Genomic DNA, 10214 nt, shown 5'->3' on the forward strand with positions numbered 1-10214 from the left:
GGAGCCAAATCAGTAGGCTGCAAATGGGTCTACAAAATTAAGTATGACTCTAAAGGGAATATAGAAAAATATAAAGCACGACTCGTGGCAAAAGGATTTACACAAAGAGAAGGGATAGATTACAAAGAGACATTTTCTCCGGTCTCATGTAAGGATTCCTTCAGAATCATAATGGCATTAGTTGCTCATTTTGATTTAGAGTTACATCAAATGGATGTAAAGACGGCATTTCTCAACGGAGATTTAAAGAAAATGTCTACATAAAACAGCCCAAGGGTTTTATCATGGAAGGCAAGGAAAATATGGGATGCCGCCTAAAGAAATCCATTTATGGATTAAAGCAAGCCTCTAGGCAGTGGTATTTAAAGTTTAATCAAACGATTAAAAGTTTTGGATTTAAAGAAAATATTGAGGATAACTGCATTTATGCAAAGTTTAAAAATGGGAAATATATTTTCCTAATCTTGTATGTGGATGACATTCTGCTTGCTAGCAGTGATGTTAGTCTACTACAAGAAACAGAGAAGTTTTTATCCTCGAATTTTGACATGACAGATCTTGGTGAAGCATCATATGTTTTGGGCATAGAAATTCACCGAGATAGAAACAATGGAGTCTTAGGACTATCGCAGAAAGCATATTTGGAGAAGGTTCTTAAAAAGTATAATATGCATGCGAGTAAAGCCACACCTGCTCCTATAGTTAAGGGCGACAATTTTGGGAAATTTCAATGTCCCAAGAATCAGTATGAGATCGATCAAATGAAAGGAGTATCATATGCTTCGGCAGTTGGCAGCTTACAGTATGCACAAGTGTGCACTCGCCCTGACTTAGCCTTTATCACCGGGGTACTTGGTAGATATCAAGAGAATCCAGGCATAGAGCACTGGAAGATGGTAAAGAAAGCATTGCGTTATGCACAAGGCACGAAGGACTACATGCTAACATACAAGAGATCTGATTCCCTAGAGATAAAAGTGATGGGGAACGTAGCAGAAATTCAAAATTTTCCTACGTGTCACCAAGATCTATCTATGGAGAGACCAGCAACAAGTAGAAAGAGAATGCATCTACATACCCTTGTAGATCGCTAAGCGGAAGCGTTCAAGAGAACAGGGTTGAAGGAGTCGTACTCGTCGTGATCCAAATCACCGGAGATCCTAGTGCCGAACGGACGGAACCTTCGCGTTCAACACACGTACAGCCCGGTGACGTCTCCCATGCCTTGATCCAGCAAGGAGAGAGGGAGAGGTTGAGGAAGACTCCGTCCAGCAGCAGCACAACGGCGTGGTGGTGGTGGAGGAGCGTGGCAATCCTGCAGGGCTTCGCCAAGCACCGCGAGAGAGGAGGAGCACTTGGGAGAGGGAGGGCTGCGCCAGGGGCAAGGGTGAAGCTCCCATGCGCCTCCCCACTATATATAGGGGTGGAGGGGGCTGGTTTCTTGCCCTCCATGTCCATTGGGGCGTTGGCAAAGGTGGGAGGAAAGAAATCCCATCATTTCCTTCCCCACCGATTGCTATCCCCCCTTTTTAGGGATCTTGATCTTATCCCTTTGGGATATGATCTTATTCCTTCTAAGGGGGGGTCTTGGTGCGTCTTGACCAGGGGTGTGGGGCCTTTCCCCCACTACCCACGTTCATGTGGGTCCCCCCATGCAGGTGGGCCCCACTCCGGAACCTTCTAGAACCTTCCCGGTACAATACCGAAAAATCCCGAACATTTTCCAGTGGCCAAAATAGGACTTCCCATATATAAATCTTTACCTCCGGACCATTCCGGAACTCCTCGTGACGTCCGGGATCTCATCCGGGACTCCGAACAACATTCGGTAACCACATACAAACTTCCTTTATAACCCTAGCGTCATCGAACCTTAAGTGTGTAGACCCTACGGGTTCGGGAGACATGCAGACATGACCGAGACGTTCTCCGGTCAATAACCAACAGCGGGATCTGGATACCCATGATGGCTCCCACATGTTCCACGATGATCTCATCGGATGAACCACGATGTCAAGGACTTAATCAATCCCGTATACAATTCCCTTTGTCTAGCGGTATTGTACTTGCCCGAGATTCGATCGTCGGTATCCTTATACCTTGTTCAATCTCGTTACCGGCAAGTCTCTTTACTCGTTCCGTAACACATCATCCCGTGATCAACTCCTTGGTCACATTGCGCATATGATGATGTCCTACCGAGTGGGCCCAGAGATACCTCTCCGCTTACACGGAGTGACAAATCCCAGTCTCGATCCGCATAAAACAATAGATACTTTCGGAGATACCTGTAGTGCACCTTTATAGTCACCCAGTTACGTTGTGACGTTTGATACACCCAAAGCACTCCTACGGTATCCAGGAGTTACACGCTCTTATGGTCAAAGGAAGAGATACTTGACATTGGCAAAGCTCTAGCAAACGAACTACACGATCTTTGTGCTATGCTCAGGATTGGGTCTTGTCCATCACATCATTCTCCTAATGATGTGATCCCGTTATCAACGACATCCAATGTCCATAGCCAGGAAACCATGACTATCTGTTGATCACAACGAGCTAGTCAACTAGAGGCTCACTAGGGACATATTGTGGTCTATGTATTCACACGTGTATTACGATTTCCGGATAATACAGTTATAGCATGAATAAAAGACAATTATCATGAACAAGGAAATATAATAATAACACTTTATTATTGCCTCTAGGGCATATTTCCAACAGTCTCCCACTTGCACTAGAGTCAATAATCTAGTTCACATCGCCATGTGATTAACACTCACAGGTCACATCGCCATGTGACTAATACCCAAGAGTTTACTAGAGTCAGTAGTCTAGTTCACATCACTATGTGATTAACACTCAATGAGTTTTATGTTTGATCATGTTGCTTGTGAGAGAGGTTTTAGTCAACGGGTCTGAACCTTTCAGATCCGTGTGTGCTTTACAAATCTCTATGTCATCTCCTAGATGCAGCTACCACGCTCTATTTGGAGCTATTCCAAATAACTGTTCTACTTGGAGCTATTCTAAATTGTTGCTCCATTATATGTATCCGGTCTCTCTACTCAGAGCTATCCGGATAGGTGTTTAGCTTGTATCGACGTAACCCTTTACGACGAACTCTTTTACCACCTCCATAACCGAGAAAAATTCCTTAGTCCGCTAGTTACTAAGGATAACTTTGACCGCTGTCCTATGATCCATTTTTGGATCACTCTTGTACCCCTTGACTGACTCATGGCAAGGCACACTTCAGGTGCAGTACACAGCATAGCATACTGTAGAGCCTATGTCTTAAGCATAGGGGACGACCTTCGTCCTTTCTCTCTATTCTGCCGAGGTCGAGCTTTAAGTCTTAACTTCATACCTTACAACTCAGGCAAGAACTCCTTCTTTGACTGGTCCATCTTGAACACCTTCAAGATCATGTCAAGGTATGTGCTCATTTGAAAGTATTATTAAGCATTTTGATCTATCCTTATAGATCTTGATGCTCAATGTTCAAGTAGCTTAATCCAGGCTTTCCATTGAAAAACACTTTGAAAATAACCCTATATGCTTTTCAGAAATTCTACGTCATTTCTGATCAACAATATGTTAACAACATATACTCATCAGAAATTCTATAGTGCTCCCACTCACTTCTTTGGAAATACAAGTTTCTCATAAACTTTGTACAAACCCAAAATCTTTGATCATCATCAAAGCATACATTCCAACTCCGAGATGCTCACTCCAGTCCTTAGAAGGATTGCTGGAGCTTTGCATACTTATTAGCATCTTTCGGGATTGACAAAACCTTCCGGTTGTATCACATACAACCTTTCCTCAAGAAAATCGTCGAGGAAACAATGTTTTGACATCCTATCTGCAAGATTTCATAAATAATGCAGTAATCGCTAATATAATTCCAACAGACTCTTAGCATCGCTACGAGTGAGAAAATCTCATCGTAGTCAACTCCTTGAACTTGTCGGAAAACATCTTAACGACAAGTCGAGCTTTCTTAATGGTAATTCTTACCATAATTGTCTGTCTTCCTTTTAAAATCCATCCGTACTCATTTGCCTTACGACCATCGAGCCGTTCTGCCAAAGTCTTCACTTTGTTTTCATACATGGATCCTCTCTCGGATTTTATGGCCTCAAGCCATTTATTGGAATCCGGGCCCACCCTCGCTTCTCCATAGCTTGTAGGCTCATTGTTGTCTAGCAACATGACTTCCAAGACAGGATTACGTACCACTCTCAAGTAGTACGCATCCTTGTCATCCTACGAGGTTTGGGAGTGACTTGATCTGAAGTTTCATGATCACTATCATAAGCTTCCACTTCAATTGGTGTAGGTGCCACGGGAACAACTTCCTATGCCCTGCTACACACTAGTTGAAGTGATGGTTCAATAACCTCATCAAGTCTCCACCATCCTCCCACTCAATTCTTTCGAGAGAAACTTTTCCTCGAGAAAGGACCCGATTCTAGAAACAATCCATATTGCTTTCGGATCTGAATTAGGAGGTATACCCAACTGTTTTGGGTTTCCTATGAAGATGCATTTTATCCGCTTTGGGTTCGAGCTTATCAACCTGAAACTTTTTCATATAAGCGTCGCAGCCCCAAACTTTTAAGAAACGACAACTTAGGTTTCTCTAACCCATAATTCATACGGTGTCATCTCATCGGAATTACGTGGTGCCCTATTTAAAGTGAATGTGGTTGTCTCTAATGCCTAACCCATGAACGATAGTGGTAATTCGATAAGAGACATCATGGTATGCACCATATCCAATAGGGTGCAACTATGATGTTCGGACACACCATCACATTATGGTGTTCCAGGCGGTATTAATTGCGAAACAATTTCCACAATGTCTTAATTGTGTGCCAAAACTCGTAACTCAGATATTCATCTCTATGATCATATCATAGACATTTTATCCTCTTGTCACAATGATCTTCTACTTCACTCTGAAATTACTTGAACCATTCAATAATTCAGACTTGTGTTTCATCAAGTAAATATTCTCAATATCTACTCGAATCATCTGTGAAGTAAGATCATAACGATATTCACTGCATGCCTCAGCACTCATTGGATTGGACACATCAAAATGTGTTACTTCCAACAAGTTGCTATCTTGTTCCATCTTACTGAAAACGAGGCTTTTCAGTCATCTTGCCCATGTGGTATGATTTGCATATCTCAAGTGATTCAAAATCAAGTGAGTCCAAACGGTCCATTTGCATGGAGTTTCTTCATGCATATACACCAATAGACATGGTTCGCATGTCTCAAACTTTTCAAAACGAGTGAGTCCAAAGATCCATCAACATGGAGCTTCTTCATGCGTTTTATACCATTATGACTTACATGGAAGTGCCACAAGTAAGTGGTACTATCATTACTATCTTATATCTTTTGGCATGAAAATGTGTATCACTACGATCGAGATTCAATAAACCATTCCTTTATGTGCAAGACCATTGAAGGTATTATTCAAAAATAGAGTAACCATTATTCTCCTTAAATGAATAACCGTATTGCGATAGACATAATCCAATCATGTCTATGCTCAACGCAAACACCAATCTCGGTGGTAGAGGGAGCGTGCGATGCTTGATCATATCAACCTTGGAAACACTTCCAACATATATCGTCAGCTCACCTTTAGCTAGTCTCCGTTTATTCCGTAGCTTTTATTTTGAGTTACTAACACTTAGCAACCGAACCGGTATCCAATACCCTGGTGCTACTAGGAGTACTAGTAAAGTACACATTAACATAATGTATATCCAATATACTTCTATCGACCTTGCCAGCCTTCTCATCTACCAAGTATCTAGGGTAATGCTACGCCAGTGGTTGCTCCCCTTATTACAGAAGCACTTAGTCTCGGGTTTGGGTTCAACCTTGGGTTTCTTCACTAGAGCAGCAACTGAATTGCCGTTTCATGAAGTATCCCTTTGTTCCCTTGCCCTTCTTGAAACTAGTGGTTTCACCAACCATCAACAATTGATGCTCCTTCTTGATTTCTACTTTCGCGGTGTCAAACATCGTGACTACCTCAAGGATCATCATATCTATCCCTGATATGTTATAGTTCATCACAAAGCTCTAGCAGCTTGGTGGCAATGACTTTGGAGAAACATCACTATCTCATATGGAAGATCAACTCCCACTCGATTCAAGTGATTGTTGCACTCAGACAATCTGAGCACAAGCTCAACGATTGAGCTTTTCTCTGTTAGTTTGCAGGCTAAGAAAATCGTCGGAGGTCTTATACCTCTTGACGTGGGCACGAGCCTGAAATCCCAATTTCAGCCCTCGAAACATCTCATATGTTCCGCGACGTTTCGAAAACGTCTTTGGTGCCTCTACTTAAACCATTTAATTGAACTATCATGTAGTTATCAAAACGTGTATGTCCGATGTTCGCAACATCGACAAATGACGTTGGGGTTCAGCACACTGAGCGGTGCATTAAGGACATAAGCTTTCTACTGATCGCATAATCGCTACTATCAACTTTCAACTATATTTTCTCTAGGAACATATCTAAACAGTGGAACTAAAGCGCGAGCTTACGACATAATTTGCAAAAGGTCTTTTGACTATGTTCAGGATAATTAAGTTCATCTTATGAACTCCCACTTAGATAGACATCCCTGTGGTCATCTAAGTGATCACATGATCCGAGTCAACTAGGTCGTGTCCGATCATCACGTGAGACGGACTAGTCATCATCGGTGAACATCTTCATGTTGATCGTATCTACCATACGACTCATGCTCGACCTTTCGGTCTCCGTGTTCCGAGGCCATGTCTGCACATGCTAGGCTCATCAAGTTAACCCTAAGTGTTTTCGCTGTGTAAAACTGTCTTACACCCGTTGTATGTGAACGTAAGAATCCATCACACCCGATCATCACGTGGTGCTTAGAAGCGACGAACTGTAGCAACGGTGCACAGTTAGGGGAGAACACTTCTTGAAATTTTGTAAGGGATCATCTTATTTACTACCGTCGTCCTAAGCAAACAAGATGCATAAACATGATAAACATCACATGCAATCAAATAGTGACATGATATGGCCAATATCATTTTGCTCCTTTTGATCTTCATCTTCGGGGCTCCATGATCATCATCGTCACCGGCACGACACCATGATCTCCATCATCGTGTCTTCATGAAGTTGTCACGCCAACGACTACTTCTACTTCTATGACTGACGCGTTTAGCAATAAAGTAAAGTAGTTTACATGGCGTTCTTCAATGACACGCAGGTCATACAATAAATAAAGACAACTCCTATGGCTCCTGCCGGTTGTCATACTCATCGACATGCAAGTCGTGAATCCTATTACAAGAACATGATCAATCTCATACATCACACATCATTCATCACATTCTTCTTGGCCATATCACATCACATAGCATACCCTGCAAAAACAAGTTAGACGTCCTCTAATTGTTGTTTGCATGTTTTACGTGGCTGCTATGGGTTTCTAGCAAGAACGTTTCTTACCTACGCAAAACCACAACGTGATATGCCAATTGCTATTTACCCTTCATAAGGACCCTTTTCATCGAATCCTTTCCGATTAAAGTGGGAGAGACTGGCACCCGCTAGCCACCTTATGCACCAAGTGCATGCCAATCGGTGGAACCTGTCTCACGTAAGAGTACGTGTAAGGTCGGTCCGGGCCGCTTCATCCCACAATACCATCGAAACAAGGTTGGACTAGTAACGGTAAGCATATTGAACAAAATCAACGCCCACAACTACTTTGTGTTCTACTCGTGCAAAGAATCTACGCAATAGACCTAGCTCATGATGCCACTGATGGGGAACGTAGCAGAAATTCAAAATTTTCCTACGTGTCACCAAGATCTATCTATGGAGAGACCAGCAACGAGTAGAAAGAGAATGCATCTATATACCCTTGTAGATCGCTAAGCGGAAGCGTTCAAGAGAACGGGGTTGAAGGAGTCGTACTCGTCGTGATCCAAATCACCGGAGATCCTAGTGCCGAACGGACGGCACCTCCGCGTTCAACACACGTACAGCCCGGTGATGTCTCCCATGCCTTGATCCAGCAAGGAGAGAGGGAGAGGTTGAGGAAGACTCCGTCCAGCAGCAGCACAACAGCGTGGTGATGGTGGAGGAGCGTGGCAATCCTGCAGGGCTTCGCCAAGCACCGCGAGAGAGGAGGAGCACTTGGGAGAGGGAGGGCTGCGCCAGGGGCAAGGGTGAAGCTCCCATGCGCCTCCCCACTATATATAGGGGTGGAGGGGGCTGGTTTCTTGCCCTCCAAGTCCATTAGGGCATTGGCAAAGGTGGGAGGAAAGAAATCCCATCATTTCCTTCCCCACCGATTGCTATCCCCCTTTTTAGGGATCTTGATCTTATCCCTTTGGGATATGATCTTATTCCTTCTAAGGGGGGATCTTGGTGCGCCTTGACCAGGGGTGTGGGGCCTTTCCCCCACTACCCACGTTCATGTGGGTCCCCCCCATGCAGGTGGGCCCCACTCCGGAACCTTCTAGAACCTTCCCGGTACAATACCGAAAAATCCCGAACATTTTCGAGTGGCCAAAATAGGACTTCCCATATATAAATCTTTACCTCCGGACCATTCCGGAACTCCTCGTGACGTCCAGGATCTCATCCGGGACTCCGAACAACATTCGGTAACCACATACAAACTTCCTTTATAACCCTAGCATCATCGAACCTTAAGTGTGTAGACTCTACGGGTTCGGGAGACATGCAGACATGACCGAGACGTTCTCCGGTCAATAACCAACAGCGGGATCTGGATACCCATGATGGCTCCCACATGTTCCACGATGATCTCATCGGATGAACCACGATGTCAAGGACTTAATCAATCCCGTATACAATTCCCTTTGTCTAGCGGTATTGTACTTGCCCGAGATTCGATCGTCGGTATCCTTATACCTTGTTCAATCTCGTTACCGGCAAGTCTCTTTACTCGTTCCGTAACACATCATCCCGTGATCAACTCCTTGGTCACATTGCGCATATGATGATGTCCTACCGAGTGGGCCCAGAGATACCTCTCCGCTTACACGGAGTGACAAATCCCAGTCTCGATCCGCATAAAACAATAGATACTTTCGGAGATACCTGTAGTGCACCTTTATAGTCACCCAGTTACGTTGTGACGTTTGATACACCCAAAGCACTCCTACGGTATCCAGGAGTTACACGCTCTCATGGTCAAAGGAAGAGATACTTGACATTGGCAAAGCTCTAGCAAACGAACTACACGATCTTTGTGCTATGCTCAGGATTGGGTCTTGTCCATCACATCATTCTCCTAATGATGTGATCCCGTTATCAACGACATCCAATGTCCATAGCCAGGAAACCATGACTATCTGTTGATCACAACGAGCTAGTCAACTAGAGGCTCACTAGGGACATATTGTGGTCTATGTATTCACACGTGTATTACGATTTCCGGATAATACAGTTATAGCATGAATAAAAGACAATTATCATGAACAAGGAAATATAATAATAACACTTTTATTATTGCCTCTAGGGCATATTTCCAACAAAAAGGGTATTCAGACGCAGATTTTGCGGGGGACAAAGATGATAGAAAATCCACGTCAGGATACGTATTCACCCTCGCTGGGGGAGCTATTTCGTGGAAAAGCTCCAAACAATCGACAGTTGCATCATCCACGATGTATGCAGAATTCATAGCATGCTTCGAAGCCACGGGGCAGGCGATATGGCTAAAGAAATTTGTACCGGCTTGAAAGTGGTAGATTGTATTCACAAACCACTAAAGATGTACTGCGACAATCAGCCCGCGGTATTTTACGCTCACAACAACAAATAAAGATCTGAAGCGTTGGATAAATTTAAAATATTCAAAGCTGAAGTTGAAAATCAGCATGATAAAAGAATAAAGATAGTTAGGTCTGACCGTGGGGGAGAGTACTACGGTCGGCACACTCCATATGGCCAAGTCCCTGGACCTTTTGCAAAGTTCTTGCAGGAGACTGGCATAGTTGCCCAGTATTCAATGCCGGGCGAACCTCAGCAAAATGGAGTAGCTGAAAGGCGCAACCGTACACTTATGGATATGGTGCGCAGCATGATGAGTTATTCCAACTTGCCATTGGGATTATGGATGGAGGCGCTTAAAACCGCCATTCACATTCCCAATAGA

The sequence above is a fragment of the Triticum aestivum genome, chromosome 2B, assembly GCF_018294505.1.
Source record: "Triticum aestivum cultivar Chinese Spring chromosome 2B, IWGSC CS RefSeq v2.1, whole genome shotgun sequence".
NCBI classification, from domain to species: domain Eukaryota; kingdom Viridiplantae; phylum Streptophyta; class Magnoliopsida; order Poales; family Poaceae; genus Triticum; species Triticum aestivum.